Source organism: Cibotium barometz, chromosome 11 (genome assembly GCF_041138505.1).
Source record: "Cibotium barometz isolate CiBa-2024 chromosome 11, ASM4113850v1, whole genome shotgun sequence".
NCBI classification, from domain to species: domain Eukaryota; kingdom Viridiplantae; phylum Streptophyta; class Polypodiopsida; order Cyatheales; family Cibotiaceae; genus Cibotium; species Cibotium barometz.
Window position 1 is genome coordinate 11,337,566 of NC_141056.1, and position 10,623 is coordinate 11,348,188.

Below are 10,623 nucleotides of genomic sequence, written 5' to 3' on the forward strand. Positions count from 1 at the left end.
GAGGCTCTACCCTGTGCACGAGGTTGCTACTTCCGCTGCCAGAACTCCAGAGTTCGTCGATGCGCAGAGAGGGCAGGGATCTCACAACCACCATCAAGACTATAACTATGTAGCCTGGAAACATCATGCCACTGAATGTCCTGATACTTGCTCGAGAGAAACAAGTGGATAAAGGGGAAAACCCAGGAGGTGTTACAACCTCTAAGATGTGAAAAAGGAGAAGAGTGAAAAAGGTGGGCAAGGGTGATATCATGGTCATAATTTAGGATGGACCCGAGGAAGATATCATTGACACCAAATTCACCCAATCAAAAGAAGAAGATGACCAAGTTCTAGAACCAGATGAGCAACCAAAAGAGAGACCAAAAATCCCCAAAGGTGTTGGAGAATATCCTAATGCTAAAGAAGAAATAAGGAAGCTTGAGGAAGCTAAGGTCCTTGTTGAGGAATGTCAATGAAGCCATGAAGCCAAATTGAGGGCTAACAAGGCTAAGGATATAGTATATCCACGAAATGAGTTGCTTAGAGAAAGGAAGTTGGATGTGCCTTCTCCAATTCTAGAAGAATCCGAAGAAGGGACTCATAGTGACCTCATGGCAAGAATGTTTGAGGAGGTAGATCAAGAATTGTCGATCCATTCATTCCCTAGGGTTGAATATGCGATAAACAAGTGGAAGGAGCCCTCACTTGCTAGAGAGCCTAGAGACATAGGCATTCTCATAGACATACTATCCACAACTATCAAAATGCTGCTACACATTGCAAAGCCAGGGGAGGATACCAAACCTCTGTACATTGCTAAAGACTTAACTTCTACTAAAGAAGAAGAACTCATTTCTCTCCTCAAAGAGTTCAAGGATTTTTTTTGCTTGGAAATACATGGAAATGAAGGGTGTACCACCCGAGGTGGTTCAACACACCATCCCGATCATGGAAGGATCGAGACTATCCAGGCAAAAACCGTATCAGATGAATCCAAAATATGTGGCAATTGTAAAGGAGGAAATTGATAAACTCATTGTTGTGGATTTCATCTATAATATTGAGCACACAAATTGTGTAAGATCCCTGACCCCACTGCGCAACGAATTCCGGGGTGCTAGCAGCGGAAGTAGCACTTCTTGCGCGGGGTAGGGTCCCACACTCGGGGCCTCGCCCACGGATATCCAGACAAGAGACTAATCCATCGGTTCTTCCAAAACCGAACTCGAAAAAACTTCCCTTGCCTGGAAAGCACGGGCGATTCAACCAGGATAACTTTTCTCTAACGTAGTCAAAAGCCTTAACTAACTGAACTGATCTGACCGAACCCGTAAGTCCCATAGTCAGATCAAGGGAAAGATTGCACTTGCATCATAGAGACCAACGCTTTTTTCCTCATTGAGAAGCACAGCCGTTGATTCTTTTCCATAGAACAATTTTTATCCGGGATTTACTTCATCTATTGTACCAACAGAAAATATAGTCTCATTTTAGGGATCCATCAGTCCAGCCTAACCCCATCCAGACCCATGGGTTAGCCAACCGCCCAACCACTATAGTGATGGGATCCAATTAGGAATTTGGTTAGATTTTGTCCTAGGTACCAGGGAAAAGAGTTCCAAGGCCCCCTAGCCAGAAATTCATGCAACTTAAAACTAGTCACACCACTTACACACCCAATATGAAATTGCCTTTTTCATAGAATCAGCATCTTCTAAAAATAATCTTTTAATGAAACCATTGTGTCGCTGATCATAATCGTCAAAATCTCCGGTTGAATCCTTATTTCCAATCATTCCTTCATTGGTATACCTATGGCATCATTGGCAACCAGAACGCTCACCACCTGTCCACTCAGGGGCCTTTTCAATAGTTCCGAGCTCATAGTAACCGGCAATATATTCACATAACAAAATGGAATCTCCATTGAAGATCAGCAAGATCAACCAATGGATCCATATAAAAGAGCCATGGACTCATCTATTGAGGACCAGCAAGATCAATCAACCAGATCCATGCTCGAATTCAGAAAACAACTCTTACTCCTTGTTCCAATATCTTCCACGACGCACGTGTGGGTATCGTCGACGACCGAGAGCCCGAGCACCATATGGTCAGCACCCTCTAGGATCCTTCGCAGGTCACCTAGCGCTTCAGTCATAGGCTACTTCCTTGGTCCCTCATCCACTGTACCGGAAGCTCACCATTTAAATCAAGACCTCGGCCAAACTTGCTACAACGCGAGATGTCTCCGTTGACTCTCCGTCTCAGCAGTTGCAACTTTAACAGCCACGATCTCATTCACAAGACGGTCAAAATGCTTCCCCAGCATCCTTGACATAAAACAGTCATTTAAAACAGTCATTTAAAAACAGATTTCACATACAAATACAGTTCCAGCAATATTTCCATCTTTTCTCATCACTCCACATTTCACATTAGTCCCCATCTTTTCTCATCTTTCCATAATTTTTTTCTTCATCGATCCCTATCACCTCACATCATTCCCACATCAATTCACATCTAATCCCATCATCCACACATCAATCCACATCATCCATATATCCATCCACATCATCCACATCAATCCACATCATCCATACATCCATCCACATCAATCTACATTATCCACACATCCATCCACATCTTCCATACATCCATCCACATCAATCCACATTATCCACATATCAACCCACATCATCCATACATCCATCCACGTCAATCCACATTACCCACACATTAATCCACATCATCCATACATCCATTCACGTCAATACACATTACCCACACATCAATCCACATCATCCATACATCCATTCACGTCAATCCACATTACCCACACATCAATCCACATTCATTTCATAAGCATTCCCATTCTCATCCAATCACATCATTTTCCATCTCAACACTTCTTTCCTCAATTAGCCTCATCAGATCTCATCCACTCGCATTTACCATACATCTCATCTCATCATATTCATTAACATCTATCCATTTTACATCGCATCTTATCACGTCCATTTCACATCACATCTCATTCATTCACATCTCGATTCACATGCTAACACATTCATTCACGTCCCTAATCGTTCATTCACATCCCGATTCACATCACATCACATCCATTCACATCTCTTATCATTCATTCACATCCCGATTCACATGCTATCACATTCATTCACATCCTATATCATTCATTCACATCCCGATTCACATGCTAACACATTCATTCACATCCCATATCATTCATTCACATCCTTTATCATTCATATCTATCCAATTTACATCACATCTCATTGCCTCTATTCTCGTTCATATCCATCACATTTACATACGCATATATTCTTCCACATACATCCACATCCATACTTATCACATACACATCCACATCTATCCTTTCACATACATCCACATCCATTCTTTCACATACATCGACATCCATCCCATATCATTCATTTACATCTTGACTCACATGACATCTCATCACATCCATCCATCCATTCATTCACATTTATCTGATTCACATCACATCTATCCATCCATTTATTCACATTTATCTGATTCACATCACACCTATCCATCCATTCATTCTTTTATAAAAATCAACTTCTGTGGGAATAACACTTTTATAAAAATCCTTTTATACATCTACTTATGCATAAATTTAATTTTAAGAAAAATAACACTTTCGAAATAAAATAAATTCCTTTATGCATCTTTCTATGCATAAAATCAAAATTAATGAGAAAATAAATTCCTTTATGCATCTTTCTATGCATAAAATCAAAATCAATGAGAAAATAAATTCCTTTATGCATCTTTCTATGCATAAAATCAAAATTAATGAGAATAACTCTTTTGAAATAAAAATAAATTCCTTTATGCATCTTTCTATGCATAAAATCAAAATCAATGAGAATAACTCTTTTGAAATAAAAATAAATTAAATTCCTTTATGCATCTTTCTATGCATAAAATCAAAATCAATGAGAATAACTCTTTTGAAATAAAAATAAATTCCTTTATGCATCTTTCTATGCATAAAATCAAAATTGATGAGAATAACACTTTTGGAATAAAAATAAATTCTTTATGCATCTATTTATGCATAAATTTAATTTTAATGAAAGTAACACTTTTATAATAAAAAAATCTTTTATGCATCATTTTATGCATAAAAATCAATATTGATGAAAGTAACACTTTTATAATAAAAAAATTCTTTTATGCATCATTTTATGCATAAAAATCAATATTGATGAAAGTAACACTTTCATAATAAAAAATTATTTTTAATATACATCTTTCTATGTATAGAATTTAAATCTAATGAAAATCACTCTTTTATAATAAAAAGAAATTATCCAATATGCATCTTTCTATGCATAGAATTTAATTTTAATGGAAATAGCATTTTTATAATAAAAATATTTCTACTATGCATTTTTCTATGCCTAGAATGAAAATAACACTTTTAGAATACACAAACGGTGGAAATTACTCTTTTTGAATAATAAAAGAGAAAACTTATTTCACAAAATTTAAGAAAAATTTTCCATAACCTCCTTTGTATGGCTGACCATTTTTCAAATTTTTTCTATCCTCAAGTTACTTAAAAATTATCCCAAATGGTTTAAAGCATTCTAAACTAATCAAATTTCACTTTTAAAAGAGAAAAAATATAAAAAGTTTAATTCTAACAATTTGATTACTTATCTAGGATAAAGAAAGGCTGAATTTAAGAATGAAGAGAGGCGGAAAGCCTTTCCAACAAGGCATAACATCATTTTTTCATTTCAAAGGAAACAAAAATTAGAAAACCATTAAAAGGAATAAAGAAAAAGTAGGATCTCTAGCTTACATTAATTTCTGTGAGCTTTCCTTTGGCTTGATGGTTTGAGGGATCTACTCTTGTTTGCAACAAGAGTGGCCACCAATTCTTTTGAAGAGGAAAAGGTCAAAAACTAATGAATTATCAATAAATTCACTGTTTTTGGCTCTGGGGAGGAGTAGAGTAACAGTACATAAAACACTATTAACCATTTACAAAGAGGGAGGCTTCATTTATAGGAAAAAGTGAGCCTCTAACCAAGCAAATTGATTCTAGAATTTTCCAGATCAGTTTGGTCAATTTTTGACCATTTTTAGGTCAGTTTAGCTTACTTTTTGGATCTAGTTGAAGCAGGAGAGAGGAGAGATGAAAATATCTCATTATTTGTGAGTTTAAAACTCATCCACACATGTGAAATAGGCGCCTCCTTCATGAGGGGAGTTCCCCCACACTAAGGTGTCAAAAATGCATCATTTCCTCTAGATATCTCCTCTTTTTTAACTAATAACCTTGTCCTTAGTCAACTCTTCATCTTATGTGAGTATTTACTCATTTTTGGGGGGATTTTCTTTATTTCTTCAATTTATCTCCTCCCTACATTTGGATTAATCTAATTGGCATCTCAGAACCTTAAATCTAAAATTTTTAGAAAATCTAGACCCTTAGGTTAAGGCCTTTTGAACAGATTATAATTTATTTCTAATGCACCTTCTGAATTTCTTTTTGAACTTCTATTTCAAGGGAATTTATTTTAATAAGAAGATATATTTTCCATCCAAAAATATCTAAAAATTGAATAACCTCTCTGTAGAATATTTTCTCTCTCTAGGCCAAAACAGGGTAAAACATGATCTTTCTTTTATTTCAGAGAGGTGAATAATTATAAGATTAGAAGGGGAGGTTCTTACACCTGCACACCTCAAAAGCCGGAGGGAGTAATCTTACAAATTGTCTTTCACCAATCGTGATTGTGCCAAAGAAGAATGGAAAGCTAAGAGTCTATGTTGATCTCAAAAAGGTCAATGCAGCCACTAGGGAAAGACCACTACCCATTGCCATACACGGAACATGTGTTAGAATGGGTAGCAGGCGAGGAAGCCTATAGCTTCTTAGATGGGTTTTCAGGCCACAATTAGGTGTCCATAGCACCAGAAGACCAACACAATATGGCCTTTAACATGATGTGGGGAACATATGCTTCTAAGGTTATGCCTTTTGGCCTCACCAATTTCCCAACAACCTTCCCAAACAACGAGACTGATTGTGCACAGTCTTCAAAGACTACTTGCAAAAGTGGTTGGAGGTATTCATTGATGATCTATGTACACACTTAGGGTAGACTAACCACTTGACTTGATTAAGGAAGGTGCTTGAGAGAGGTCAATTATATCGTATATCCTTCAATCCTTTAAAGTGTCAATTCTGGGTCAAGAACGATGTAATCTTAGGACATATTGTGTCTAAGAATGGTATTTCCACTGACGAGAGAAAAGTGAAGCTGATCTTGGAATTACCCCCACCAACAAATTACAAGGGTGTACAACGAGTGGTTTATGGGACACGTTGAGTACTATCCGATGATTCATCATATTCTATGTTGAAATTGCCAGGCCATTATATAGACTACTCATTATCTTTGAATGGATTGAGAAATGTTAAAATGCATATGATAAGCTAAAGAAAGCACTCGCTAGTGCACCAATTCTGAGACCACCCAACTGGGATCTTGCATTCCATGTGCACATCGATGCATCGAATTTTACTATAGGATGCATATTGGAGCAACTTGGGGAATTCAAATTGGACTACCCAGTTTTCTTTTCCAGTCATCATCATCATCGTCGAGACTGAATGATACAGAGATAAACTACACCACAACTGAGTGTGAAGGGTTGGCCATGGTTTATGCTGTAAAGAAATACTGACATTACTTGCTTGGCCAGCAAGTTGGTATTCTTTGTTGATCACCAGGCCTTATTATATCTAGTGAATAAGAATTGCACCATGGGGAGAATCACACGTTGGTTTCTTTTATTCCTATAATTTGACTTTACAGTCATAGGTGAGAAAAGGAACACAACATGTTTTGGCAGACCATATGTCTAGAATTCCAAACGAAGAATCTGATTGGCATTGATGATGATCTCCCAGATGCATGCCTTTTTAAAATTGATATGGTGTCTGAATGGAGTGAGGAAATAGATATATCACAATACCTAGCTCAAGGTTTTTCACAAGATCGACCTTTGATAAGATGCATCGACTTATTAAGCTAGCCGCACCATATCAATTGATTATGGGAGAACTACATAAGCTGGGCAAAGATGATATCCTTAGGAGATGTGTGTGAGAAGACGAGTTCGTCATGATTTTAGAAGAAGCACGTTTGAGAATAGGCGGAGGACATTTTGTGGGAGAAGTTAGAGCTTGCAAAGTGTTTCAAGCAGGATTGTGATGGCCTACGTTATTTGGAGATGCCATAGGATTTGTGAAAAGATGCCAGGAATGTCAGCGGTTTTCTATTCTGCAAAAAAAAAGGACAAGATACCAATCATCCCTATGATTTTGAGACAACCCTTTGAGAAATGGGATATTAATTTTGTTGGACCTATTAGTCCAACAACGCATCCATCTCACAAGCCCATTATGTGATCGTGGTGGGCCACAGATTATTTCACTAAGTGGGCGGAGGCGAGAGCCCCTAAAAGATATGATGCTCGAGCTACAGCAAGTTCTTATATAAACAGATCATTTCCAGATTTGGCTACCCTCTCGGATTAGTCAGTGAATCGAGTGGTTCACATTTCATCAATGAGGTGATTGAACAGTTCCTCACAGGATTCCTTGTAGTCCATCAAAAATTGTCACCTTGTTACCTACAGGAAAATGTCCAAGCAGAGAGAACAAACAAGATTTTGTGTGCTATCTTGACTAATACTCTAGAATTAAGTCACACGGATTGGGAACACAAGCTGATTGCAGCACTATGTGCCCATACATCATATAAGGTAGCAAGACGGGGTACACTCCCTTTCGTCTAGCTTATGGCATTGATGAGGTAATGCCTATGGAAGTTTTAGTTCCAAGCCTGCGTATTGCAGTATAGGAGAGGCTCACAGAGAATGTGTTAGCTAAGAAATTGGTTGACTTAGAAAAACTCAATGAAATCCAGCTAATTGCTTCACATGGGCTTATGATCGAAAAACTAAGGAGAAAATATTGGTTTGACCATAACCTGAAACACAAAGAACTGGAAACAAGGGACCTCGTCCTCATGTACGGTGTAGGAAGCACCAAGAAAAAGAAAATGAAATACAAAGGGTTATGGCCTTTTATAGTGTCTGAAATCACTGCTCAAGGGTCAATTCGAATTGAAACCATCGATGGGGTGGAAATGGAGGGATATATCAATGGAAGAAAACTCAAAAAATACTATGGACCCCTAACCCAAGAAATGCTTACACAAGAGCATCTTCTAAAATAGAAGAAAGAGCTAGTCAAGGAAAAGATAAGACAAGCTTCAAGAGGAAGCCAAGGCGAGGGAATCCAAAGCAAAACAGAGACTCCAAGGGAGAACGCTACATGTGAACATGGCTTCACTCACCTTGTTTGACAAGGATGATCTAGATATTGAATCTACACAACTCTCAGTATAAATGTCTCTATAAAGGGTAGTCACACGACAAGCATCACATTGATTAATATAGGTTCAGGTCATAACTTGATTTCCTATGAGACATGGGTAGCTTTAAACAAACGCCCCCTAGAGGCAACTAATGCACAGGTTCGCAGTGTGCTTCTATCTATTACTACACAAACAATGGGATTTCTTAATATAAACATCTCAATAAAAAATAATCCCTTGGTTAGGAAGGTATTTGTTATGCCTGTAGGAACCATGGAAGAGAAGATTCTTCCTGGACGATCCTGGATTTGCGCCAGCAATTGTCACATCCAATGGGCAAAATGGAAAGTACAACTCAATGATGGCAAAGAAACCATCACCCTTCTATTATAGAGTCCATTGAATAAGGGAAAACAGACTGTTACCTGCTGCGACATGGAGCCGCCAATGCCAAGCAAAGAAGACGAATCAACAGAACATGCATCCACGTCAAAACATCATCCCTAGTCAAGAGAGCCACAGCAAAGGCAGTGAACGTATCCGGTTAGACAACAATGGGTTCCCTAGTCCCAGCTTTAAGCATAAGGGTACTAGAAGAAGGATACAACCCCGTGGGTGTTAAAGAAGGAAAGCAAAGCTACAGACAAGAGACAAGGGAAACAATCCAAGGAGAGGAAGCAGCGATCCTAGTACGCCCGCACACCACTCAACATTCAAAAGCGGTGGGTCATAAAAGACTTACTAGCACAAGGCTACTATCAAGGAAATGCAATGGTATTGGTACCAAAAACCAATCAAAGACCCAATGCCGCATGTACCTACTACAAAAGAACACAAGAGATCCATAGACACAGGCAACATTAAGTCCCAGCTTAATCAAGACTTGTTAAAGCAGCACCAAAATTGGTCTAGAAGAAGAAAACAGTTCAAGGGAGTGTGACACCTCCAATGTCATCCACCCAAGATATCAAGTTGAGCTAAATAAAGGAACAAGGTAATGTAGATGTGCATCACATGCACATGAAATAGAATAGGTTCACCAGGATTCGGTAGACATACTACTCCACTAGATGGAAGGAAAGCTTAGAAGTTCTCACTCCGAACTAAAGTGGTTACAACAGCACATAATGTTAAGGAATAACATACTACCTTGCACACACAAGAGACAAAAGAAGAGAAAGGTGCATGCAAGAGTTGAATCCAGTGAATGGCACTTGGCCAACCCTATGAGGGTTAACTCTTCGATATGAAGCCGCTAGGGGCTCACCCCACACTCTCCTTATGTCACCCATGGAGAGATCCAATTCTAGGTAGAGGGCAATAGGGAAGGAGCTATGGAGAGCTTAACCTCTACCTCATGCCATACGTATGCAAATAAGACATGGTAGATAACAAGGAGAAGATAGAGAAGGAGAGGAAGGAGAGCATTACCAACAATCAAAGCAAGTGAGCAACCACACAAGCAACCAACCAACCATAAGCTCAAATGAGAGAGAGAGAGAGAGAGAGAGAGAGAGAGAGAGAGAGAGAGAGAGAGAATTCATAACTCAATTGAGATAAATGGGATTTTCCTTTTCATATTCAATAAAATTTCTTATATACATGAGCTCATATTTATTATGTCCAGCCGCCCAATTACAAATGGGGGCCCAAAACTAGTCTTTCTAGTTTTACTAGCTCTATGTACATCAATTCCTCATGTTGACTGGCATTACACAAGACATAAGCCTGATCATCCAATGTCTCATATACAATTAGCGCATTGTGCTATTACAAAAAGATGAGTTATAAAAGGACGTAGTAGCTGTGCGAAGGTCATGTTATCACAGGAGTGGTTAACATACCCCCCTCCCTAAAGCAAGTCCGTCCTCGGAATTGGTCAGATCTATCGATAATAGATGGAGTAGGTTTGGACAAAATCCCAATGGGTGGTAGGAGTGGGAGGGGCTTGATGGAAGACCCAGTGGCTAGTTCAAAAATCATGTCTTCAAAAGTTTGAAGCCGCCCAAGCAGGCATCCACATGACGTGCTCATAATATTTGAATAGCTGCTTGAGTGTGGGCCCTTTGTTGATGTCGAATGCGAGGCCTTGGGTGCCTTTGTAGTAGTGGTCCTAGTTGGGGAACGACTCGAGCAGTGTGATAATAAGGTTGAAGAACCAGATGGTGGCAATCATAGTTGGGTT